At 45.5% G+C, this 27,303-nt stretch overlaps 1 pseudogene across 1 annotated transcript in view; it reads right to left on the minus strand.

Moving 5' to 3' along the window:
• Positions 1-27,303, minus strand: part of LOC147665197 (NACHT, LRR and PYD domains-containing protein 12-like) — a 348,972-nt pseudogene that overhangs the window by 203,720 nt on the left and 117,949 nt on the right. The gene's annotated exons all lie outside the window — the stretch shown is intronic.

Below are 27,303 nucleotides of genomic sequence, written 5' to 3' on the forward strand. Positions count from 1 at the left end.
TTACGGCAGAATTCACTATACAAAAAACATTGCTCTCTGTGCGGCCTGCCTGGACCTCGCATCATTGCAGGTTACGTACACGCTTAATACCAAAGGTACTCCTAACTCTGTGCACCATAATTCATTGCCACATGGCCGTATTGAGGCAGAATTCAACAGACAAAAGACATTGGTCCGCATGCGGCTCCCCCGGACCATGCAGCATCTCAGGGAACGTACACGCTCAGTTCCAAAGGTACTACTAACTCTGTGCACCATAATTCATTGCCACATGGCCGTATTCAGGCAGAATTCAACAGACCAAAGACATTGGCCCAAATGCGGCCCCCCTGGACCACACATTATCGCAGGGTACATACAAGCTCAGCGCCTAAGATATTACTAACTCAGTGCACCATAAATCATCGCAAAGAAGAGTGAACAGTTTTATGTCAGCAATGAGGCATACTATCACTTTTAAATGGAATTCATGCAGAATTCAATTGACAAAAGACATTACTCCAATTACTGTGCCTCCCCCCGACCACGCATCATCTCAGGGTACGTACACGCTAAGCGACAAATGTACTATTAACTCAGTGCACCATAAGTCATCACCACGTAGCCTTATTAAGGCAGAATTCAGTATGCAAAATACATTCTTAACAGTGCGGTCTGTCTGGACCACGCATCATCGCAGTTTATGTACACACTCAATGCCAAAGATTCTACTAACTCAGTGCACCATAAGTCATCACCACATGACCATATTGATTCAGATGTCTTAATTGGAGGAAGTTATATCATAGTTTTTGGAGATCTACTGCAACTTACTCCCGTAAAAGGGCAACCAGTATTTATAAGAAAACTTGATTATATTAACATTGTTACTTCAGGTGCCACTACTCAGTGCACCACTTATTATCGCTGGCTGCACACACGCTAAATTACCAATACTGTGCAGCTCTACTGAACCCCACGTGGCCGTCAGCTCTTGCTTACCCCTGCCTTCTGCCTACACTGCGGTCATCAAAGCTCACAATTAAATAGACTGTTGATTCATTATTTGCAGAGTACAATACCAAACTAAGTATAACACCTATCAAACCTATACAATATCCCTTTAGTATGCTTCCTTCAAAAACTTCTTTTGTATCACTTATAGATTTAGTTGAATAATAAAATTTACGCTGGAAGTGCAAAGGCACACTTAATAGCAGTCTACACTGCGGATAGCACAGGACACAATTTGAACTATAATGTCCTTGAAAAATACATATTTCGACAATGTTTTCCATACATGTTTCTTCTTTTATTTCAATCATAATTACACATGATGCAGTCCAGTCTAACATCTACACTGCGGACAGCAGGGTTTACAACTTGAATTCAGTTTTGCATCTACACTACAGACAGTATGAAATTATTTCATCCTTGAATTACTTAATGCAGACACAATTATACTGCATGTATTCAGATTTTGTTAAAATAAGTGAAAAAAAGCATTCTTTCATAACTGTGCTAACTGCTGCCTTCGATGTACACTGCGGACAGTAGGGTTCACAACTTGAATTCAGCTTCAAATCTATACTACAGACAGCATTAAATTCAGCCTCGATTTATTTAAGGCAGAAACAAAAAATACTCATGTGACACTGCTAGTATGCTCAAGCACCTTCAATCCCTGCATCCTGTGAACTATGCTCACAATGAATGTAGAAGACTGCGCCAAAATGTACCTCTACAACCGGTAATACCAAGTACCTCTGGGGCATCACCTTCAACATCGCCACCAGAAATAGGTCCCCATTCTGAGAAAGTTAGAAAGCACTGCGTGAAGTTCAATCGTTTAATTTGTTATGGGGAGCAATCAGTAGACCTAGTTTGCATCACTATTGATAACCATAGATGGTAGTTTTTTTTCCCCTCAAAGTTCATGCAGTCCAATATGCAACAGTCAATACTTTGAGTGCAGCCCGTTCAGACCACACATCATCGCAGGGTGAGCACACGCTAAAAACCAGACGTACCACTTGAGGAAATATAAATTTTATGGTCAAGAAATGTTCCCTAACGTGTACCCCACCGTCTCCATGTACCAGCCTAAAAGCGCATGTAACTTCCCTCCTGTGCCAGTTGGGAAGACGCAAATACATTTGCGTCCAACGTTAACATGTCCTCTTCCAGATCCACCATGAATGGTTCCATAATTCAGTTCCTAAGTATGTCTTGCCAACGTCTTTATATGGTGCATGTATGGTCAAATTGCACCCGTTTCGAAGGCTCCACAGGGCCCAGATGTAAGTCCAGGCCTCAAGCCTCCTGAAACGCTCTGAAGTTGCAGCCCCCACCTGCATCTCTGAACTCTGCCTTACTTCCTACGCGGCTAACGACGCTTGGGTCAGCCGGTTGCCTGCCAAGACTGTATTCAACCTTCGAATTATCTGGTCCGCTCCTCGGAAATGCATTCCTGCCTACTAGTTTAAGTAAACATTCCCCCAACTGCAGAGCAAAGGGCCCGGCCTCACTGTCATGTGCAAGTAATTCATAGTTCCTGTTACCATGGAAGGCCCATGCCCCTCGCATCTCATGCAGACACGAAGACGCCTATACACACACTTACAGTCAGTATAGAATAGCCTCTGCCCCAGAGACTTTTTCTTTTTAGATAGTATGTTTCCCAAACATCAGATATCAGATATGATCTAGGTACAAGTTGATCTGACAAGCCAGACTTCTGTCTCTTTCCGCTAGTTTAAATGTCAAGTTTCCTGCCACTCTCAGTTCCACGTCAGTCACACGTCATGCAGCTGCGCGCGCATCCATGCCTCTGATTTCTGCTGACATTGCATGATTCTGTCAAGTACCCACCTACTTGTAACACCTACCTGTGACGTTTTCAATACTCACGCCTATGTTCACGCCTAGTTTATGCCTTCTAATTGCATATTTCTACCACGTGTATGCTGTTATCTTGTTTCTCTCAGCTGTTACGCCTACTGTATTAGTTCCTGTATTACAACTTAAGTATATAAGCTATGTATTGTCAATAAAATATGGCTCTATCCCTTCCTGAACCCCTGTGGTTGCAGGAACATGATATCCAGGTCTTGACCATTCCTTTTTAAGGAATAAAACACCTAAGAACTCTAACACCACGGACTCTGCCTCTTTCTTTCCGATTGAGTTATTATTGATTAAGTACTTACCTGCATAGAAATTAGGACGGTAAATCATATATTTACCACATTATTTTGGCGCCCGAATAGGGACCCCTCCCCCACCCCACGCGCCGGTTGGTGCGTTGCAAACTCTGTCCCCTGCCATCAGTTAGACGGAACTACGCGTACTGGCAGGATTTCCTGTATCTCCCTCTGGCCCACGGAGGTGACGAAGACTGCGATCAGCACCCAGACGAGGCGGTGAGGAGTGCGGAGGATCCCGACCAGAGCCTAGCCGAAAGAAGCAAGGTCCGAGGTGTCAAGAGGCCCACCAGTTTTCCGAAGTATCCACGTGTCGTGTCGAGTCCAGTCCAGTCCGGTCCAGTCCAGTCGAGTTTTCCGAGGCCTTCCGTTTCCGTGCTTCCCGGTGAGTACCATTGCTGGGTCGTATCTAGACGGGTGCATTATTATGTATCCGGTAAAGACGTGTTTGGGTACACAAATGCGGTCTGCACTGTTTTAGACAGTGTATCTGTGCTGTTTAGCAGTACATCAGTTATTTAAGGTCTGCACTGTTTTAGACAGTGTATCTGTGCTGTTTAGCAGTACATCAGTTATCAAGGGTAGAAATATATGTTCTAAATGTTTTTACGTGATTAATGTTGTGGTATGAGTGATTGTTTACTGTACATTATTGTGATTTTTGTGTAACAAGCTGTGTTCCGTATCAAGTATTCAGTACTAAGTAACAAGATGCCGTTCTTCGATAAGTTAAAGCAGATAGGAACTAGGAAAGGGATACTGGAGGAAGAAATTCCTATCCCCCCTAGGGACACGCCTGGAAATTTTATGTACCATAAACATGGCATAGATGCCATATTGTATCTAGATTTATGGGCCGATTATACTAAGCATTTAGATGAAAAATACAGATGGCCAGTTACAGGAACATGGGATGCCGAGTGCATCATGAAGGTAGAAGAAGCACTATGGAAAAAGAAAGCCAGACAATCTCAGAAAGACGCCATAGAATTTTGGCGTAAGGAATCACATAAACGTGCTGAGAAAGCACTCCGTAAAGAAGACAGACTTAAAGAATCAGATAGAGCCCGAGAAAATGAATTAGTTAATGAAGGAATCCGAGTAAAAGCAGAACAAGTAGACCGTGCGCGAAACAATCTTGTAAATAGCATGTATCTTGTGGCCGAGGGTTCGCCTAAAGCCACTTCAGAGATACCGAAAAACTTGCAGTTACCATTAGTTCCGACTAAAGTAAATCACAGGACTACTAAAGACATATTCCTGAATTCCTATCTAGAGGATGTAGCACCCGCTTACACCAATCTACGTGTCCGCATCCCGCCTACTGACGGTGATGGAGGTGGCAACCTGCCTCCAGACCCTACCCCGCTATTACCGCAATCAGGGTCCCCCGTTCAACAGCCCGCCGTTCCTCCACCTCCACCACTTCCTGTATCTAAAAGTGACATACCGAAACCGCTTCTACCTGACTCTACAAAAAGACAAGTTCAAGTACACATACAGACTCCACAGAGAAATCATGCCCAAGCATCCGCTTCAGGAGGTGCGACCGGGGGTTACCGGACCCCGCCACCAACACACAGATTACAGCTCAGGGATATGCAGAATCCTTTTGCGTTCCAATCACCCCGTTACGACATACTCAAAGAACCACTTTCAGTTTGCAGATACGATCCAGTACCCGGTAAAGATGATAGAATGTTGATAGCATCACTACGATTGCGACAATCTACAGATTACTTATTGTCATTCCCAGGAATGAAAGAACACTTAGATAGAATATACCATTTTATCCAGACTGGTAAAAACCCCGAAAGTATTAAGGAGGCACTGGCATACCAGAAGGTTGACACTCAAGCACACATATTACGTTTTTTCATAAATTGTCTAATAAGAGAACGAGATAGGCCCGGGACAGAACAAGATGAAATGGAAGCACTAAATAAGTGGGGTCAAAATATATCCGACGGAAAACATGATAAAGGGGGTTGTATAGCCAGTATGTACAAGAAAATAAGGAAAGCCGTGATAGACATACATGAAAAAGAGAAAGAACAAGCTTCCTCCGAGGAGGAAGAGGAACGTGAAGAACCAGAAACAACTACAGACACGATAGCGTATGTAGGTAAGGGAACTTACCTCAGGAAAGGCATTCGCCCAGAAAGCAAGAGAGTTTTTCTCTCTGGCATAACAAAACCGAATTCTCCGGAACATCAGTTCCAGGAGACTGATAGAAGGCTTCGAGAACGAATGGGGTACCATGTACTCAATTCTATGGATGAACAAGAACTAGCCCGGTCAGCAGTATTATGGGCTGACAATCCCAATATATATAATGATGATACTGTAGCACAGACATTTCTGAATCTGTCCCCAGAAGAACAGAAATTAGCAGGTGTATACATGATCCAGCACCTCCTCACGTTATACAGATACCAACATTCTGATCCAGGTCCCTTACACGATACATTAGAATCATTACTCATGGACAGATGGAGAGGTCTAAGTACCAAGTTAATACAAATAATTCTAGAACAGAGACACAGATACAACACCTTCTTGAATACCGAATATGTTCCCCTTCCTGCTTCTGCTCCGCCCCCAGAAAGAAAAATGTATCATATGGAGCGCCTGCATGGCATTGAAAGTCAGAACCCTCTACGAGAAGTACATCCAGTTATGGGTACCAATAATACCTTGGAACGCGTGTATGTTTACACGCCTTTAACGAAGCTAGAATTGTTAGAAATGAAGAAACTAGTACCCTGTCATGATAAAGACCCTACAGGTTTTCACAGAGAACTAAAAGACATGTTACTGATGGGGGATTATACATACACGGATATTATGAAACTGTTAAAGGTACTGCTGCCTACCGGCATCTATGAGAAATTAAAGGAAAAAGAGTGGGAGGTGGGAGATAAGAAGATTATATGGACTGAAATAGAAGACGAAGAGAAAGGTCGTACCCCAGGGCTAGGCCTTGGGGACAAGGCAAAAGCATTACCAGGTTTAATAGTGCAAGTATTACCAAGATTATTGACAACCAAGAAGGAAGACTGGGACGCAATCTCAGCCTGTAAACAGAAACATGATGAAGATACTAGTGACTTCTACTCAAGATTTGAGAAATGTTTTATTATTAATAGTGGCCTAAAACCAGGTAGCGAGTCATATCCGCATCTTTTTGTATCAAAGTTAGTTGAGAATTCCCTGCCTGCAGTCAAGAATCGCGTATATAAGGTTGAAAGTACATGGCAAGCAAATACGCCATCACAGATGCTACAAATGTTACAGTACCACCAGAACAGAATTAGAGAAGAACAGGATCACGAACAAAAACGTATGAAAGACACAAAAATGAAAATGTTAGTGGCACAGTCGGTCCCCACCGACGGTCAGAGAAAGGGTATGGTACAGACAGGAAATTCAGCAGCTCCCGTTAAAGGGACATGTAATTATTGCAAGAAGCCAGGTCACTACGTACATGAATGTCCAGTCCTGCAACATAATATAGCAACAGGTAAAACTAAGGAAAGACCGCATCCACCTAGACAAGACCAGGTTCATCAACAGACTCCACCGAATTCCCAGTCTACGCATGCTCCACATACAGCACAAACCGCAATGGTATCACAGCCACAGCCCATAGCCGCAACACAGCAAGTTTCACGGCAGATGAGCCAGTAGGCTCAATCCGATTATCCAGACTATCAGCGTTACACATGAAACAGCCTAGAGAGGGAAGTTGGCTTGCCTCTTATTGAGATTCCTGTAGATTAAGAAGGTCCTTATGTACACAGTCAAGTATTGGGAAAAGACAGAAAATTTTTAATTGACACAGGGGCAAGCCGCACAACAATTAGCCATGACGAAGTCCCAGGGGCACCCCTCTCAGGCTCACAGAATGTTTCCCTTGGTTTTTCAGGACAGCCTATTATAAATGAAGTATCAGAACCAGTCCCCCTGGCTGTGGGTCCATTATCACGTGTTACAGATTTGTTACTTACGAAATCATGTCCAGAATGAGACATTAAAAGCGCTAGGAGCAGTGATATGCTGTTCTCCAGAAGGAGTTAGGCTTTTCTTGCATGACTTTAAGGGTCACTATGTACTACGAGAACTTGATGTCAGATTGAAAAATGTACCGAAATACCTGTGGGCACAAGGCCCAACTGATGTAGGCTGCATGCACATTACACCATACCGTGTTACACTCAGGCCAGGTGTTGTTTTACCATGAATCAGACAATACAAGTTACCACCCGATGCTGTAGTGGCTTTACTGGAAATCATTGATGAGCTTATTGCCCAAGGAGTGGTCGTAGAGACCGACTCCAATATCTGTAATTCTCCTATCATTCCGATTCTTAAACGTACTGATCCCAATGCACCGCCAGTATATCGGCTGGTGATTGATTTACGAGAACTGAATAAATGCATCGTTCCACAGTTCCCTGTGGTTCCCGACATCTCATCCCTATTGACTGCTATCGATTCAGAAGCCACGTTCTTTACTGTAATTGATCTCAAGAACGCCTTCTTCAGTGTCCCCATTGATCCAGAGAGCCAATACCTTTTCGGATTCAGTTTAAATGGACGAAGTTTCAAATTTTCACGCGCACCTCAAGGATTCACAGAAAGCCCCAGCATCTATAGTCAAGCACTGAAAAGACAACTCGATTGTATTCAAATGCCAGCTGACACCGCTTTACTGCAATACGTCGATGATCTGCTGATCACCGCACGAAGTGAGCCCGAATGTGAACAAGCGTCACTGACGGTTCTACATTTTCTGGCCGACAAGGGGCACAAGGTGCCCCCTTCGAAGCTACAATTCTGTGTTCAGCAAGTTGTGTACTTGGGTCACTTGCTGTCCAAAGTGGGGAGACAGCTCACTCCTGATCGCATTCAGCTAATTGTAAATATGCCACAACCACAGACACAAAAGGAAGTGCGGGCCTTTATAGGCCTCACCTCGTACTGCAGACAATGGATTCCTCAGTATGCATTTCTAGCTAAACCACTCATTCAGTTAACAACACAGGAGGCAGCGACTTCGACTGTCCTTCCTTGGACTCAGGAACACACACAAGCCTTTGAAGAATTAAAGAAAGCTTTATGTCAAGCACCAGTTTTAGCAACACCATGTTACAGCAAACCTTTTACACTTTTTGTTACAGAACGTGACGGTACAGCATTGTCTGTCCTCACTCAAGATCAAGCAGGTTCACATAAGCCTTGCGCTTATTTTTCAAGTACATTGGATTCAGTAGCTCAGGCACTTCCTGCGTGCTTGAAGTCAGTAGCAGCAACAGCACTAGCAATCAGACAGAGCGATTCAATTGTTTTAGGACATCAATTAACAGTACAAGTTCCACATTCTGTAGAGGTTCTTTTAAATCAAACCCAAACTCAACATTTGACTATAGCACGACTGACAGGTTATGAATTAACACTATTCCAGCCACACATAGAAATCAGACGCTGTAGCATCCTGAATCCTGCAACATTGTTACCTTCGATTATGACAAATTCAGCCCCGCATGATTGTATAGAAATCATTAATGCAGTAACTAAGCCCCGACAAGATTTAACCGATGTTCCATTGACAAACCCAGACCTGACACTTTATGTGGATGGTTCATGTATGAGAACAAATACAGGAGAGTTAGTGGCCGCCTATGCAGTGACCACTGAAACTGAAGTGAAGGAAACATATCGTATTGATACACTGTCCGCTCAAGCAGCAGAGCTCGTCGCTCTGACACGAGCCTGTATACTAGCCAAGAACAGAAATGTTAACATATACAAAGATTCACGTTATGCCTTCGGAGTCGTACACGACTTCGGAATGTTATGGCAAGAACGAGGTTTCCTGACCTCTCACGGTACCAAGATCAAACATGGTCCGCTCATTCAAGCACTGTTAGAAGCAATACATTTGCCTTCAGGCATATCCATCATGAAATGTAAAGCTCATACTAAAGTTACTGATTCCGTTTCCCAGGGTAACGACCTGGCAGACCAAACAGCAAAACATACAGCATTAACCCATACTCAGGCAACAGATATGACAAAGACAACAGTACTGACACATTGTATGACAGTTAGGGATCCCACACTAGATGTGATCGATATTCAGACACATGCTACTCCAGACGAGATTAAGAAATGGACCGAACTAGGAGGGATCCAGACAGATCAAGGTTGGATGACAAAGGGAAAATCTATATGGTTTCTCCCCGACTCCATGGTTCAAGTCATAATAAATACAGCACATAGTCCAGCACATCTAGGAGAAAAAGCGATGTTAGACAGTTTACAGAATCTCTGGTACAACAAACACTTACGAGCAGCAGCAAAACAGAAAGTGCGTACTTGCATGATCTGTTGTCAGTTCAATCCAGGAAAAAGCGTCCCTGTAGAGCAAGGTGGATTCCATCCCCCTGATCACCCTTTTGAAGTCCTCCAGATGGATTATATCCAGATGGACCGTTGTCGAGGATTCAAGTACGTCCTCGTAGTTGTTTGTGCACTTTCCCGTTGGACCGAAGCATATCCAGTCTCAGATTACACTGCCCCGACCACTGCCAGGCAGCTGGTTCGGGAATTTTTCCCACGGTACGGCTTGCCTCGTATCGTGTACTCAGATAACGGGCAGCCATTCTCATCCGAGTTAATGAAGCAGGTTTCACTTCTGCTAGGATATCAGTGGAAATTCCACTGCGTCCGACACCCCGAAGCCGCAGGCCTTGTAGAGAGGCATAACCAGACACTGAAAACACGCCTCGCAAAAGTATGTAGGGAGAAAGGGGTCGACTGGATAGTCGCCCTGCCAGTTGCATTATTCTATATGAGGATGGTCGCCCACTCGCGATCAGGACTATCCCCGTATGAAGTGGTCTTTGGCAGACCACCGAATATGTGGGGGACGCCCATGCTGAAGAGAATTACCGATGTTGATTGTAACATGCTGACAGATTACCTTGCCTCCTTGATGTCTGCACTCCAATCATGTCGTTCACAGGTTGCTGCCGCCTTCCCTGACAACACCGATGTAAAGCCGCATGATGTCCGCCCTGGCGACCTGATTCTGATTAGGAATTTCGACAGGAAAAGTCAGCTGGAGCCCCGCTGGAAAGAACCAAAGACCGTCCTTCTCACCACGAGGACAGCGGTCAAGGTGGAAGGCCGAAAGGGATGGATCCACACGAGTCATGTTAAGAAATGTTCCGAACTCCTACTAGAGACTAATTTGTTTACCCCCTCCAAGGACTGCCTTGATACAAGTGACTTTAAAGTTCCGAAACAAGAGAAAACTCCCCAAGAGGAGTATAAAGCCAAACTTCGATCTAGCAAGTCAGACAGTTTAATTGTTTAAGTCCTCCCCTAGGTGAATCGGTTAAATAGTCCCTGACATGTATCCCCTAGATCGAGATAGAGAGAGAGAGAGAGAACTCAAGAAACGTACATATTGTAAATCACTCCATAGTCACTGTATAGTGACATTACTGATTATGTTTTTTCTAAGTTTTTTGATTATTGTTGCTAGTATACTGCTTCACATATACTACCCTATCTTCAAGCGTGAACAATCTGTCTACAATGTTACTGCTGAACATTCTTTTAGTGAGTTACCCCCTCATGAGTTATCTTACAGACTAGCGCTGCGCAACAATACATTCATTAGTATGTTACATCACTCCCATCAGACAAATAATGCTACAAACTGTTGGATATGTGGCCGACTCCCTCCCTATCAGAAATACAAGGGAGTTCTGCCCCTCTTTCCGTACCCGTTTACTCACAATGGTTCCTGTGGAGCATGGTTCAGAATAATTAATTCTCTAGATTCAGATATTGCTGTTTTCAAAGGAAATTGGGTTTGGGGAAACCTGAACTTAGTTTTGCTTAAAGCCTGCTATCCTGACAAGAAGGGACTTCCCATAAGAATAGGAACTGATCTAGAAAATGAAGTCTATGGATTAGGAAATTACACAATTAACCTTATGATTCTTACTGTTGAATCTGAAGCCACACCAGTCCTTCCTGCTATGTCAGTATTACCAGTCACGGGTGATTTATGTGTCAGAAAGAAGGGTTCAGTACACTTAGGTCATAGTAAATGCACTACTGTGGTCGAATTCAGTGATCAAGGTAAATCTTCCTTCAGAGCAACTCGTCATTCTTATTTTGTTTGTGGTCACACTGCATACATACGTCTGCCCCCAGATTGGGATGGTACCTGTTATATTGCATTCCTTCTGCCACCTGTTTTTCTAGCTCCTCCTGATTATCACAGAAATATAAACCTAGTCAAGAATAGACTTAGGAGAGATCTCCCGATTGTCGATTACACTGAAACGGCATCAGAACAATACACAGATTTCAATAGAGGATTCTTTTTCTTCATAGGTCCTGTCCAAAACAGTAAACTAATACGCAGATTAACTAGAACACTCGAAGCAGTAGTGAATGAAATGACCTCCGCCCTAGGTAACTTAACAGAGGAGCAGTCCGCTATGCGGGTTGTTGTTCTTCAGAATCGTCTTGTTATTGACGTCATCTTGGCAGACAGAGGCGGAGCCTGTAAGGTCATCGGGTCGAGTTGCTGTGTTTTCATTCCAGAAAACGCGCCAACGGTATACCAAGCTATTACACGTCTTCACAAGATTGCAAGTTTAATACATCAGAATCCAGGCACCTGGACTTGGTCCGGTTGGTTCTGGACAACGTTAACCGCTTGGGGATGGAAGCTCCTATGCTTCCTTGGCATTGCCCTTGTCATAGTATTCAGTTGCTGCCTATGCCTAGAGTGTGGGCCAGCGATTTGTGGCCTGTGTGTCACCTCATGTATCGAACATTCCAGTTTTCACTTAAAACGAGAAAAGAAGAAAGAAGAGCAAATGATGTTACAAGAACAGACTGATTGGTTTATGAGGATCGATATATCATGAAGGGTCCGTAGGGAACAAGGAGGGAATGAGGAAATATAAATTTTATGGTCAAGAAATGTTCCCTAACGTGTACCCCACCGTCTCCATGTACCAGCCTAAAAGCGCATGTAACTTCCCTCCTGTGCCAGTTCCGAAGACGCAAATACATTTGCGTCCAACGTTAACATGTCCTCTTCCAGATCCACCATGAATGGATCCATAATTCAGTTCCTAAGTATGTCTTGCCAACGTCTTTATATGGTGCATGTATGGTCAAATTGCACCCGTTTCGAAGGCTCCACAGGGCCCAGATGTAAGTCCAGGCCTCAAGCCTCCTGAAACGCTCTGAAGTTGCAGCCCCCACCTGCATCTCTGAACTCTGCCTTACTTCCTACGCGGCTAACGACGCGTGGGTCAGCCGGTTGCCTGCCAAGACTGTATTCAACCTTCGAATTATCTGGTCCGCTCCTCGGAAATGCATTCCTGCCTACTAGTTTAAGTAAACATTCCCCCAACTGCAGAGCAAAGGGCCCGGCCTCACTGTCATGTGCAAGTAATTCATAGTTCCTGTTACCATGGAAGGCCCATGCCCCTCGCATCTCATGCAGACACGAAGACGCCTATACACACACTTACAGTCAGTATAGAATAGCCTCTGCCCCAGAGACTTTTTCTTTTTAGATAGTATGTTTCCCAAACATCAGATATCAGATATGATCTAGGTACAAGTTGATCTGACAAGCCAGACTTCTGTCTCTTTCCGCTAGTTTAAATGTCAAGTTTCCTGCCACTCTCAGTTCCACGTCAGTCACACGTCATGCAGCTGCGCGCGCATCCATGCCTCTGATTTCTGCTGACATTGCATGATTCTGTCAAGTACCCACCTACTTGTAACACCTACCTGTGACGTTTTCAATACTCACGCCTATGTTCACGCCTAGTTTATGCCTTCTAATTGCATATTTCTACCACGTGTATGCTGTTATCTTGTTTCTCTCAGCTGTTACGCCTACTGTATTAGTTCCTGTATTACAACTTAAGTATATAAGCTATGTATTGTCAATAAAATATGGCTCTATCCCTTCCTGAACCCCTGTGGTTGCAGGAACATGATATCCAGGTCTTGACCATTCCTTTTTAAGGAATAAAACCCCTAAGAACTCTAACACCACGGACTCTGCCTCTTTCTTTCCGATTGAGTTATTATTGATTAAGTACTTACCTGCATAGAAATTAGGACGGTAAATCATATATTTACCACACACTAACTCAGTACATCATAAATAATCGCCACGTGGCCTTATTAAAGCACAAATCAGTAGTCAAAATACATTCTTACCAGTGCGGTCTGCATGAACCACGCATCATCGCAGGCTCCACACAAACCGCCCCTACCTCAGTGCACCACAAGTCATGAACCCTTTATGATAGAATCTTCTATGCATTATTTCACATATAGTGCTCCTACCTTTGTACAAAAGAAGTCATAAACTGTTTACGATTGAATATCTGTGTATGATATCATGATTACTATTCCACTTGTTATCAGCAGCCACGTAATAAAATGGAGTCAAGCACACGTACCCGTACCCACTTCAACTATCTATCTGTGTCTGTGTATTTATTATGTTTGTAAAATGCTGCTCCTGCGCCCTACCACATTATATTATGCTGTAAATAGCATATGCAACCATCTTACCTCTGCCAGTAACAAAAACTTTGATTATATAACTTTCTCTCGCGCATTCTACAAATACAGATGTACAAACTGGATCATTACAATACTGCAAACAAAGTGTATAGTAAATTTATGTGTGTGCAATTGTTCAAATTTTTTTTGTATATTTATATAGCGTGAAGTTGACCCATTACTATATCAGCAATTTAAATTAGCTCTGTATTTACAGTACATTTTAAGGCACGCGTAGATTATGTTATTTCTCTACAATAACAGGATGTGGACACGACTCCGAGCCTCGAACACTGATTTCCAGCACCAAGTTCGACAGGATACCCGAATGACAACATACATATTTATATTAGCAACCTAAAGCTTTCATAGCCCTGTATTACTACAGCTTCAACACTCCACTGGCGTATCACTAACTCAGGACATCATAAATAATCGCCATGTGGCCTTATTAAGGCACAATTCAGTAGTCAAAAGACATTCTTACCAGTGCGGTCTGCATGAACCACACATCATCGCAGGCTCCACACAAACCGCCCCTACCTCAGTGCACCACAACTCATGAACCCTTTACGATAGAATCTTCTGTGTATTATTTCACATATACTGCTCCTACCTTTGTACAACAGAAGTCATAAACCGTTTACGATTGATATCTATGTATGATATCATGATTACCATTCCACTTGTTATCAACAGCAACGTAATAAAATGGAGTCAAGCACACGTGCCCGTACCCACTTCAACTATCTATCTGTGTCTGTGTATTTATTATGTTTGTAAAATGCTGCTCCTGCGCCCTGCCACATTATATTATGCTGTAAATAGCAATGCAACCATCTTACCTCTGCCAGTAACAAAAACCTTGATTACATAACTTTCTCTCGCGCATTCTACAATTGCGAATGTACAAACTGGATCATTACAATACTGCAAACAAAGTGTGTAGTAAATTTATGTGTGTGCAAGTGCTCAAATTTTTTTGGGTATATTTATATAGCATGAAGTTGACCCAAGACAATATCAGCAACTTACATTAGCTCCGTATTTACAGTACATTTTCAGGCACGCGTAGATTATGTAATTTCTCTACAATAACAGGATGTGGACGCAACTCCAAACCTCGAACACTGATTTCCAGCACCAAGTTCGACAGGATACCCGAATGACAACATACATATTTATATTAGCAACCTAAAGCTTTCATAGCCCTGTATTACTACAGCTTCAACACTCCACTGAATGTAAAACAAACATTTATTTTCGCAGAAATGCGTCACGTCCACCATCTTTTATGTGTGCAACTATGGATGAATGTAGGATTAGGTATTCCCCGTACCTTCCATTTTGGCCATGTTGTGGGACTTTACAGACATAATAACACATGTATGTGTAAGACCCGGGTGACGTCGACACTACAACACAGACACCCAAATCAGTAGATTTCTCATATAGCTCACAACTCAACCATGCCCATCACTCTGGAGTCATGGTTCAAAGCCTTGCGCAGCACTGCCATACATCAGTCCAGCCCACTCCGCTTATCCGCTTACGTTTCCAGGAAAACACAATAACGCTACATGGCCCAGATAGCCATTGTAGTGATTTCTTAGTTCCAGGTCTAGTTGTTAGACCGGCACACTCCCTCATGGCTGGAATACACACACATCACAACACACGTGACCCTACCAATAAAAAAGATGGGGCGCACGTGCTCTACGCCATTTTAGAGTTGCTCCCATCGCAAGCGCTGTGATGGGCGGTCCTGGTGGTTTGGACGCCGCATGTAGGCCCGAACTACCAAACAGAGGGCCCACCACCACGTGCGTGGCCTCTTTGGTCATTGAGTTAGTGGTACCGCAAGGACTGAGCAGGTGAGGAACCTGCGATGAAGAAAGCTGCATGAGTATTGTGGAAATACAGTTTTCAGTAATGGACGAAAGCTCCTCCATTTTGTGTTTCCCAGACACCATTTTGTATTAGTCTCTTTAGCTTGCCACCTCAGCACATATGGTGTGGCCACTTCATCTGCACAAAGAAATGTTAATACACCAGTCGACCCCAGAGCATATGTTTGCACTTCACTTTATGACGCACAAGTAGAGCAGGGTGTATTGTTTAAAGGTCAATGACTCATTTGCTCAACTTTCCTATCTAAGTAATGCCAATGTATTACAGTTAACTAAATACTGCCGATGGAGACAAATTACTGTTGACACAAGGAGATGTAACCTTTTGTTCTATATCCGATTGAGTAATCAAGTGAGCGCCTGACTCTGTAACCACAGGCCTGTCTATGTTTATACTTGGCACAAGTGATGCATAGTTCTGCTTTATTTCTATGGGCCACACAATTACTGATGACAGATGTGATTTAGTGAATCATCTTTATATTTGTGTTTCACATGCCATGTATACATATTTCCAGAATGACTGGTCCTGACTAGTACGTGGGACCGTCCCGGGGTCGTTAATCATCCTTGGCAGTTGCTGATTTGTCATATCCATTCCCACCTACGCTTATTCCAGCACAAAAGTATATAAGGCTGTCTATGACTTTGTAAGTTGTCCACTTCCCTCATAGCCACATGGAGCTGTGAGGTGGTGTACCCGCTCGAGCGCAATAAATATTTTTATGTTTCAGTTACCTCCGACTGCTGGTCTTCCTTTGTAAGCATACCTGGGCGAGGTAGAAGAAATCCACTTCGACAGTATGCCCTTTCCCATAGTGATATCAAGACTCAGCCCCAAATTTGAGACTTCTTGGTGGCAGAGTGGGACTGCATGATGTAGAACGTACCCTGTCCGCAAAAAGTTGAGAAGTGAGGCTGGGTGCGCAGCGGCGGGAGTAGATGGCATGTTGCAGACTAAATACAAAAAGGCAACACAGCGATTAAGGCGTACGCAGTCCTTTATACCGTATCTTATTGCATTTGTACTTTTTTTTTCGTATAGCAGGAAAGTTTTTATAGTCGGTCAAAAGTCTGTCGCTTGTGATGATTGAAACCACATGGATCACTGCGTACCACTTGTTTTCTATAACCAGATGGAAAACATTACTACTCTACTAATTCTTCATAAATCGAAGCCCATTAAAGAAGTTGGAACTGTACAAATAGTTGTATTTTTAATGCGGGAGGGAAGGTGTGTGAAAGGGCTATGTGATTCTACTTTACATTAAGATTGCAACAATTGAGGAGGAGCTACGCGGGCATCCAAGATGGTCGCGTGAGCAGAGGGCTCCCGAGACCCGCGCCGTCCTTCCTTATCTATCCTTCACCTATCCTGGTCATTTTGACGGGCTTTTTCAGCGCTAACGCTACTGATGCTGCTGATCCTTTTTTGGTCGAAATCGGACCCTGGGGACCACTTTTATGTCATCTGCAACTTTCTGGCCTGCCCACGGACGCGACCGGGGACACGGCTACCCAGTGTGGCCGACCTGTAATTGAACAACAACGGCTGCCTGGCATCTGGCCCGCCGGAGGTGTATTGCTTTCACTTTCGGTTTCCTTCCCTTTGTTCGCGTCTCTTCCTACTTTGCCTTCGCCTGCTGCTCTCCCAGCCTATACTCTCCTCCGCTGGACTGGCAAGGAGGCTGCGACACCATCGTCTCACTGGCACGTTGGAGTTTTGAGGCTTTTTCTGCTTTTTCATCGCTTCCCCTGGCTATTTGGTCTATACTGAAAGAGGGATGACAACGAAAGCGGAGGCCGAAAAGCGCCGGAAGGCAGCGACCGGGGGGGGATCGAGCCAGCCTAACATGATCGAACGCTACATCCAGCCGAGAGGCTCCCCCGGTGCCGTGTGCGTAGGCGCCGAAGGACTTCAAACGGACACACCATCTGTTTCGGAAGTGTCGCTCCAGGATCTTTTGGCTGCCATCACTGGACTTAAGGCCGATATGAGTCAGCAATTTGAAGCCGTGGTGTCCAAAATCGACACTGTGGCGGTGGACGTGACTCTTATTCGGGCCGATTTGGCCAAAACGAACGAGCGGGTGAAGGCACTGGACCTTAAAGCGTCGAGCCTGGTGACGGACATGGCTGAGGCGCAATCTGAACTCTGCAATTTGCGTTCATCACACGACTTATTGCTTAAGCGGATGGAGGACTATGACAATAGGGCCAGGCGGAACAACATACGCCTGGTCGGGGTGCCGGAATGTGATGGTGCTGTGTCAACTGACCTTCTGGTCGAGGACCTGATAGTCGCCCAACTAGCTCCGGCGGGACTTAGTAAGTTCTTTGCCGTGGAGCGCGCCTATCGCTTTCCAGGAGGTCCAGTGAAGCCGGGCAACCCACCGAGGCCTATCATCGCGAGGCTTTTCCACTACCGGGACAGAGATGCTATCCTCCAGGCCGCCCGTAAGCATGGTCCCTTGAAATACGATAACAATTCTGTCTCCATATATCCCGACTTCACTCCCCAAGTGCAGCGACAAAGATCAGGTTTTCTTGGGGTGAAGCGTCGCCTTAGAGATCGGGGACTGAAATATGCCATGCTATTCCCGGCTCGGCTCCGGATCGAATATCGGGAGCGTGCCTATTTCTTCGATCAACCTGATAGTGCAGCTGACTGGTTGGACTCGTTGCCGGCAGATGACTTTGGGAGCGGAGGACCTGGTGGTGCAGAAGGTGGTGCAGCGGCCCAGGAGTAATTGGGGCCCCGGAGGTTCCGATTGAGACTATGCAAAGTACTGTGTACATAGACTTAGTGCCTTATAACACGGCCCGCGGCGGTGCGGCAACGGGTGATTTCTCCCTTCCTCCTCGGGGGGTTCTTTGTGTAGATACCATGGGGCGACAGGCACACTGCAGTTGGGGGTGGCTTCTTAGTCAGCAGGGGTGCAGGGAGGGGGGTGTTGTAACGGGTTTTGTATCTGGGGTTGGTTTCTGGGGACTGGGTTGTGTTGTGTTTCATTTGTTCTGTTTTGGTTTACATGGTACTTCATGTCTTGCAATGACTTTGAATCGTGGGTTTTGCTGGGGGGTGGGGGTGGACTGCTTTTGTTGCAATGGGGGGGGTGAAATGCGTATTCTTTCTTGGAACGTAAATGGTTTGGGTGATAGAATTAAGCGGGGCATTGTACTGCAATTCCTTAGGCGCCACGCCCCTGATGTTGTGTTCCTTCAGGAGACCCACTTGATTGGTAACGCTTGTAGGGCCTTAGACCGCCGGGGTTATCGCCTGGTTGCACATGCTGGTTTCACCTCGGGTTCCCGGGGGGTGGGTATTATGGTAAGGTCTTCCCTTCCTCTTGCTATTGATGATGTTATCCTTGATGCTCGTGGGCGATATGCTGCTGTTTCAGGGAGGTGGGAGGGTAAGCGGGTCGTTTTTGTTGCTGTCTATATCCCCCCGGGACTGCAGGCTACCACCTTCGCCGATCTGGGAAGGACTCTCCTTGGGCTTCCTGACGGCTTGCTGGTCCTGGGTGGGGACTTTAATTCTGTCATGTCCGGTGACTGTGACCGACTTCCCCCTAGGGTATTGTCGCAGTCCCAGATGTGGCTCAGTGAAATGGCTGAAACTTTTGGCTTAGTGGATGTCTGGCGCTCACTTCACCCCACACTCCAACAATACACCTTTCACTCTGGCGCGCACGGCAGCCTATCCCGTATTGATTATTTTCTTATGTTAGCCTCCACTTTGTCCACCGTTCGTGAGATTCGGCACCTTCCCCGGGGTATCTCTGACCACTCCCCCTTGCTGCTCACGATTTCTGTGGGCGGTTTCCTTGGTAACAGAGTTCCCCCGGTTCCCCCCTGGCATTTCCGAAACCCCCGGCTCCGCTCAGATCTGCTTAAGGCAATAGATTGTTACTTTTCTGAGAATGTGGGTTCGGTTACTTCCCCCACTGTCCTGTGGGAGGCTTTCAAGACGGTTATTAGGGGCTCCGCCTTGTCACTCATTGCCGCTGAGCGTAGGGTCAAGAGGGAGGCTGTCGTGGCTCTTGAAACCGAAATATCTGCGCTTGAAAATGAGTTGGGTGGGAATGACACGCCTGCATTGTTGCACGAATTGGAACTGAAGCAAGCGGACTATAAAGCCTGTGTCACTGATGCTGCTAAATTGATGAGGTCTAATCAGCTGGGTCGACTGTATGATGTGGGTGACAAGGCTAGTAAGCTCCTCGCGTGGCTGGATAAGACTGAACGTGCGAGTCGTGTAGTTCCTTCCATTGTTCGTGAATCTGGTGTGAGTGTTTCTGATCCTGGTGAGATTGTTGATTGCTTTGTTGACCACTTCCGGACTGTCTACACGCCTGTTAGCGATCGAGATGAGGCTGATTCCAGGCTATTGTTACGTGACATCGCCCTGCCCACTGTTTCTGACGAGGACAGCCTCGCACTGGAGGCCCCCCTTACTGTTGATGAGATTGCCCTCGCAATCCGCTCCCTTCACTCCGGGAAGGCAATGGGCCCCAGTGGACTCCCCATTGAACTTTACAAACTTTGTCCCGACAAGATGGCCGCCCACCTGCGTCACATGTTTCTCGAGGCGGTTGAGGCTGAATGCCTCCCCCTTGAGCAGCGCCTTGCTACCATAGTTGTCATACATAAGGATGGCAAACCTCGGGACCGCTGTGCCTCGTAATGCCCTATTTCCCTTCTTAACGCGGAACCCAAAATCCTCGCCAAGGTGCTGGCCAACCGTTTGCTTAAGGTGATTTGTGACCTGATCCATCCGGATCAATCCGGTTTCATCCCCCACAGGAACACGGCCCTTAATCTGCGTAGGCTTCATAGCGTTCTCGCGAGAGCTCCAACTCTCGCCGAGCCAGCAGTGGTCGCTTCCCTTGACGCCACAATGGCGTTTGACACTATTGAATGGCCTTACTTGTGGGCAACCCTCGCTAAATTTGGCTTTGGCCCCAATTTCATCGCATGGGTCAAGCTTCTTTACGAACAGCCACTGGCTCAGGTCGCGGTTAATGGTAGATGCTCAGGCCCCTTCCCTTTGGGCCGTGGCACGCGTCAGGGTTGCCTGCTTTCCCCGCTCCTATTCGCGTTGGCGCTTGAACCCCTTGCCGCGTGGCTCCGGTGGGAACCCTCGATTAAAGGGATCCGATGGTCCCCTGATCTCGAGGATCGTATTTCCTTGTACGCAGATGATATCCTCCTTTATCTTACTTCTCCTCAGAAGTCGCTTAATGTTCTCTTTGACGTTCTCACATCCTTCGGTAAGAACTCTGGACTTGTCATTAATTGGACCAAGTCTTGTGTCTACGTCATAGCTGGTACTCTCCCACCTCTCCCCCGCCGGTTTCCCATCCTGGTAGCGGCCGACGGCTTTAAGTATTTGGGGATCCATGTATCCACAATCTCCTCGGTCCGCTACGAGCTAAATTTGTATGCTCCGCTCCGCAGACTGAAACAAGACGTTCGGCGCTGGCGCGATCTGCCTCTATCTCCACTGGGCCGGGCGGCGCTCTTTAAAATGATGTCGCTCCCCCGATTCCTCTATGCCCTGCAAAATTTCTTTGATCCCGTTCCAGCTCGCTATTTCCATGAAGTCGAGAGTTTACAGAGACAGCTTATCTGGGATGGTCGTGCCCGCATTGCTTTATCCAAGCTCACGCTCTCCTGGTACGACGGGGGTATTGCGTTGCCGGATATTAGACGGTACTACTGGGCCTCACACCTGAGCGCCATCAACCATGTGACGTACTCGCCGGAGCCTGCTCCCGCATTTGCTTTGGATAAACTGTTGTTGCCTGGTGGCAACTTTAATAGGGCACTGTATTCCAAGGCTCCTTATCGACTCCTAACGGGCCCGACGAAATGTGCGGTGCGGGCTTGGAGGGATGCCACTGTGGCCACGGGCTGGGGTGGTAGACTGACGCGTATGACGCCGCTGTATGATTCGGAACGGCTGGGCAACTTGTGGAAGACGAAGGGGTTTGAGAAATGGGACGTGATTGGGATCAGCACTGTGGGTGACTTGTGGGCCCGGGGTGCGGTAAAGTCCTTTGAGTCACTGAAGCTGGAATACCGCCTTGACGACAGGGAGTACTTCCGGTACATGCAGGTGAGACATGCCTTGTCTTCTGTCTTTCCCCCTGGTACGGATATTCCGCAATCCTCCCCCTTGGAGGATCGAGTACTAGACGGCCACGTCCCGGATAGTACCATCTCCTTAATCTATAAGAAGCTTATTAATAACAGAGCTGACCAGCTGGATAAGCTTCGGGCCGCCTGGACGGCTGATGGACTTGAATTAGACGACGAGGACTGGCAGTCAGCTGTGTCCTCCCCTAAGGAGGTGGCTATTCCGGCACGACTTCGCTTTGTCCAACTGAAGATCCTCCATCGTGTGTATCTTACTGGAGTGCGTCTGGTGCGAATGGGTTTGGTTTCGGATGGGAGTTGTAAACGTGGGTGTGGGATGGATGGTACTTTTCTTCACGTCCTTTGGGAATGTCCAATGATTGTAGCTTATTGGTCCAGGGTGCATGATGTCATGAGTCGTGTCACGGGGATCCCCCTACTTCCTGAGGCACGTCGTTGCCTGTTGAATGTGTGGGAACCATCTGATTGCAATGCTGCCCAGACACTTTGGGTTACCTTGGGCAACATGGTTGCAAAGAGAGACATCGCGCAGCTTTGGGGCTCCCCTAGAGTACCATTGTTGAGTGCCTGGAAGGAGAACATGGACTGGTCCATGTTCCGAGAAAAGACGGTCTACGAGGCTCGGGGGAACCCGGGGAAGTGGTCTAGGGTTTGGGCTCCCTGGAATACTTATCGTGGAGATATTTGCTCCCCTCCGCTTGATTATGAAGCCCCTCTCCCCCCCTCTCCGTGATTTACGTTCCTCTCCTAGTCTCTCTATCTGTTTTTGTTCCTTTGCGCGCGCCACCCCCCCCTTGACACTGTCGGATTTCTTTTCCCCACATTGTTCCCTCCCCCTCACCCCCAGCGACCCTTGCCATTATGATACCATGTGTTTGTTTTGTTTGTGTTCTTTTCAACAAAAACATAAAATTAAACCTTTCTTATCCTCGTTGTATGATGCTATGCTCTTGCCGACAATGTGGACTTTATGGATTGCTCCAGCAACGTACTGCCTCGGATTCTATTTTTCACTCTGCCGTTTATGTCATAGCGGCCGGCCCGACTGGGTTGTAGGCAGACGCTGTGTACTGTGCATGCGTAAATAAAGGTTTTAAAAAAAAAAAAAAAAGATTGCAACAATTACCAATCATAACATATTTTACAATCTTTTATATGTAGAGCTTCAAGGTGCACTATGTCCTGGCACATGGTGGAAGACACACCGGTGACAGAAAGGTGAGCTGCGAATATTCTTTTCAGTCACTCTCTCACTTCCTCTCTCATTTGATAAACAAATGACGCACAATCTTATCTTCCTTTTTATCTAAAAGGTTGTGTTTCACAATTGGCGTTCCCCCCCAACACCTGCAAAGCTTAACGTTTGTGAATTCTGCGATGATGCGTGCCCATCGTAACAACTCATAAGAAGGCTGCTTTGACACGTGGTGGACCCTCTTTGAATCACACCTATGGCACAAGGTGAGCAAAGAAGCTTGTTTCTGAAGAAACGAGAAGTCACCTGTGGGCGGAGAGACTAGATAGTCTGCAGCAAGTTGACTGCGTACAAATGTACAATTACCTCCAGGCAGTGGGAGTAGATAGATTGGAATAGTCTGGGTGCGCAAGAAAGGGCACTCACCTCCGTACACTAGGACTCAATGGGGTGCAACAGTCTGGCTACGCAGTAATGAGAACTCCCCGCTATGCAGTAGGAGTGCATAGGTATAGTACTCTGGGAGAAAAAGAGTGCACAGACACATCGTTTCAGTGGAAGTTGATGTAATACAGTACCCTGAGTGTCCAAAGCCATAACACACGTGTGCAGTTGTATGTACTCTGCTATTACTGACTCTATACTATCTTTCAGATCACTAAACTCGAGGGTACTCCCTGAACCGGCACATGATTGGGAACACACTAGAGGCAAAAAGGTGAGCTATGAAGATTTTCTCCAGTATCAACACTACATCTCCTGCTCCAGCTATTACTTTCTCTCTCACACTTTCAATGTTGTTTTCTCTCTCTCGCTCTCTCACATTGTTTCTCTTTCTCTTTTCAAGTTATGGACGCTGCTGTCCACTCTGCACATAAATAAATTAAGGCTGAATTTAATACGATCTGCAGTATAGAACGAAAGCAGACTTCAAGTTGTGAGCTCTGCTGAAAACAGTGTTTCCAAAAGGTAAGCAGAGCGTCCTAGATACACAATGCCACCAATTAAACGCGCTGAAAAGAAACAATATTGTCTTGCATAATGACGTGATCTCTCACCTAATTCTTTCTCATCTCTGAATCATTTTAAAAACCTACTGGACCATACTGTAAATCTGACCTAGCAGGTACTTCCCTACAGACAACTCTCCATTGCGAGCCTATGAGAGGGGTGGGATGTATCAGGCACACTACACATGTGCGAATAAGCAATATTGCCAAGTGTTATGTTAATTTGTGATCTTTGACCTTATTCAGTCACATCTCTGTCTCATTTTAAGTACCATAAGATAGGCCTAAGCCTACCGGCAGCGCTGTGCTACAGACTCCTGTTGAAGGTAATTCTATGGGAGGGGTAGGGTGCACTACCCTGAGTGTGCAAGTGAAAAAAACAAACTTGCCTTTCGTAAAGATGTAATCTCTGACCTCATTCAATCACATCGATCTAATTTTAAACACATATTTTCATTTTTGTTTTGCAGGTTACCTACGCTCCTACCATTGGAGTCCATCTCACATTTTGTTCATTATACTGTTATGTTAAAGTTACGTTTCTATTCACTTGTTTTTGTTTTAATAAAAGTTAATTTAAAAAAAAATTGAGCGTATACGTCTTCTTTTTATGACATCATTTCCCTATTATTTAGTGTGATAATCATATGCTTAGAGAAAATAAAAAAAATCAAAAGTAGAAATTATGTTTTTTAAATAGAAGTATAATACTGAGGCTAACTCTTTACCAGCTCTTTAGTGTCAGTAGCTGCGATTCGTATAGAAAATTTTAAAAAGTCCAGCACACTTGCTGTTTGGATTAGCAACATTGTATGGTGAACTTGTGACCTGTGTACTCAATTAAGTGTTCCATGAACTGTTACTATGGTAACAGGCAGTAAGCAGTTTGGGGGTAGGGTTGAAAGGTACTGGCTGTACAGAAGCCATTATATTTACCCAGGATCCTCTACATGACAGAGAGGAAAGCAAACTGAGACGACAGAACACTATGCACGTTATGAGCAAAAGAAGTACACAACTCTTCGAATTAACCTCAAGAGAAGGTTTGAAGAATAGCCACTGACGTTACAAAACCCTATGTACAATTTACCTACTCTACTCTTCAATGTGCAATTATTTATCGATCACAATCAGACACTGTTGCTTGACGATTCACAGTGTGCACTTCACTAAATAATACTTGTCTATTTAAATGTGAAACAGAATTGTCGACATTCAAAAACTTAGGGTCATATTTATAAGGACGGAGTTAAAATTATCGCCGCTTTAATGGCAGCAAACTGCCGCTAAAACAGTGATAATGGACTTCAAAATCAGATGTTAGGATCCAACATAAACCGCAATTAACAAGAGTTTTGCTGTCAGTCCTCAAATCCAAGGCCGCCTTGTAAATACAATGCTGTTGTCATACCTCCCTCTTCCATGTTATATTGTCATAGGAACACCTACCTTGCCACTGTGAACGCCTACATTGCAACTCATTGCAGATACGAGGTGAGCCATTAGCAAACTGGCTGCTAACTTGCGTTAATGCATCTTAGTGTCGCCTAGCAAATAAAGCGATATAATTTTCACCGCATTTTTGGCTTTTTCTTAAACTTGCGTCGAAATGGCATTTGTTAATATGTCTTCAAGTTTGCTATGACACAGCGGGAACCTCAAATCCTGCCCTGCAATAGAAAACAGCAGTGTCCCGGAGGTAGGCACCCCAAGATACTTCAGGAGCCGCTCCTGGGTGGTGTTGTTCCCCAAGGCTTTCGGTTGCTCCACAATGGAGACCACGGGGCCCCCCTCCCAAAATATAAAAAGACCCGGAGGGTGGTAATCCCCTGGGCTTGGACGCACCTTTGAGCTCCCTCACCCATTTATTTTATAGCACCGAAGAATGACAGTCCCTGGGCTACACGGCCCCTCTGAACCCCCATCAAAAGTACTATATTAGGCCCCGGGATTTGGCCATCCGAGGTAGCTAATTTTTAAACAAGCATAGGAGCCTACGCTTCGTTTTTATTTTCTTTACGGCGGATCCATGCACCCAGCAGACATTTCTCAATTTTTTCACCAAAAAAAGTTTTTGGGGAGCCCTAGGGGTCCTTGTGGGACCCCCTAAGCAGGTCTAGAGGGTCAAAATATTTCTTACCTGCCCCCTTTATACTTTTTGAACACTTGTTCCACTAATTTCTAGATCCTCGCTTCTACCGAGGCAGAAAATGGCTGCCAATGCTTCCTGGTTTCGAATACTGACAACCGCTTGACAGCCAATTAGCATTCAGTGCGTGATCGGGACGGTGCGCTTAGAGTACACGCAAGATGCACGGATCCACTGAGGCCATAGATATATATGTACTTTTAATTGTAATTTTCTTGAGAAAAACTGAACAGATTTACACCATTTAAGCAAAAGGCACAAGTCTGAGCCAAGGACTACCACGTTGCCAAATTTGGTGTAATTCCCTTCAGCAGTTCCGGCTGTAGCCGCGATGAACGGTCCAATGGAAAATTACATGGAGAAAACACGTTTTGGGACCCCCCTTTTTTCTCACCCCCCATTTCACAAATCACCCCAAGACTTTTAAGATAAGAGCGGACCAGATGGCCCCACCAGTTTTGAAAATATTGCGAAGATTCGTCAACCGGCGCCAAAGTTATTCCAAATAGAATGCTGCGGATTTCCTAAGGAAAATAGGTCCTAACTATAACTACCTACTGGTGACCGCCAGTAGGCAATACCGTCCTCAATTATTCTTAGAAAGGGGGGATAACTGCAATTAGTAAGTAATGGGATGAGGAATAAGGAATCGGAGTAATGAAGATCTCTGGTAAGTAACCAAGGCCTTCTCCCTATTCTGACCACTTGCCCTTGCTGACTTTTTACTGGTCTGCCTGTTTCTTCTTTGATTCTACCCTATTTCTCTTAGCTGATAGCTTTATTCTAGTATATCTGATTCCGTTTTCTCTAATCCCAGTTGCCCTCTATCCTCCAGTCTTCCCTTCACCCCTGTCCAGTTCTGGCCTCTTTTCCTCCAGCCTGCCCACCCTAACCCTGCTCTACTAGTTCTACCCAGTTTAACCATCTCTCCATCTCTCTCTTGAGTTTGCCACCCTGCTTCCTCCTCCACTCATCGTCTCAGTTTTAATTCTTGAATCGTGAGGTGGGAGGAGGAGAATCGCGCCCAGGTGGTCACATGACCTGGCGATCACCTGTTGTATAA

This window comes from Lissotriton vulgaris, unplaced genomic scaffold, assembly GCF_964263255.1.
Source record: "Lissotriton vulgaris unplaced genomic scaffold, aLisVul1.2 SCAFFOLD_1298, whole genome shotgun sequence".
Lineage (NCBI taxonomy): Eukaryota > Metazoa > Chordata > Amphibia > Caudata > Salamandridae > Lissotriton > Lissotriton vulgaris.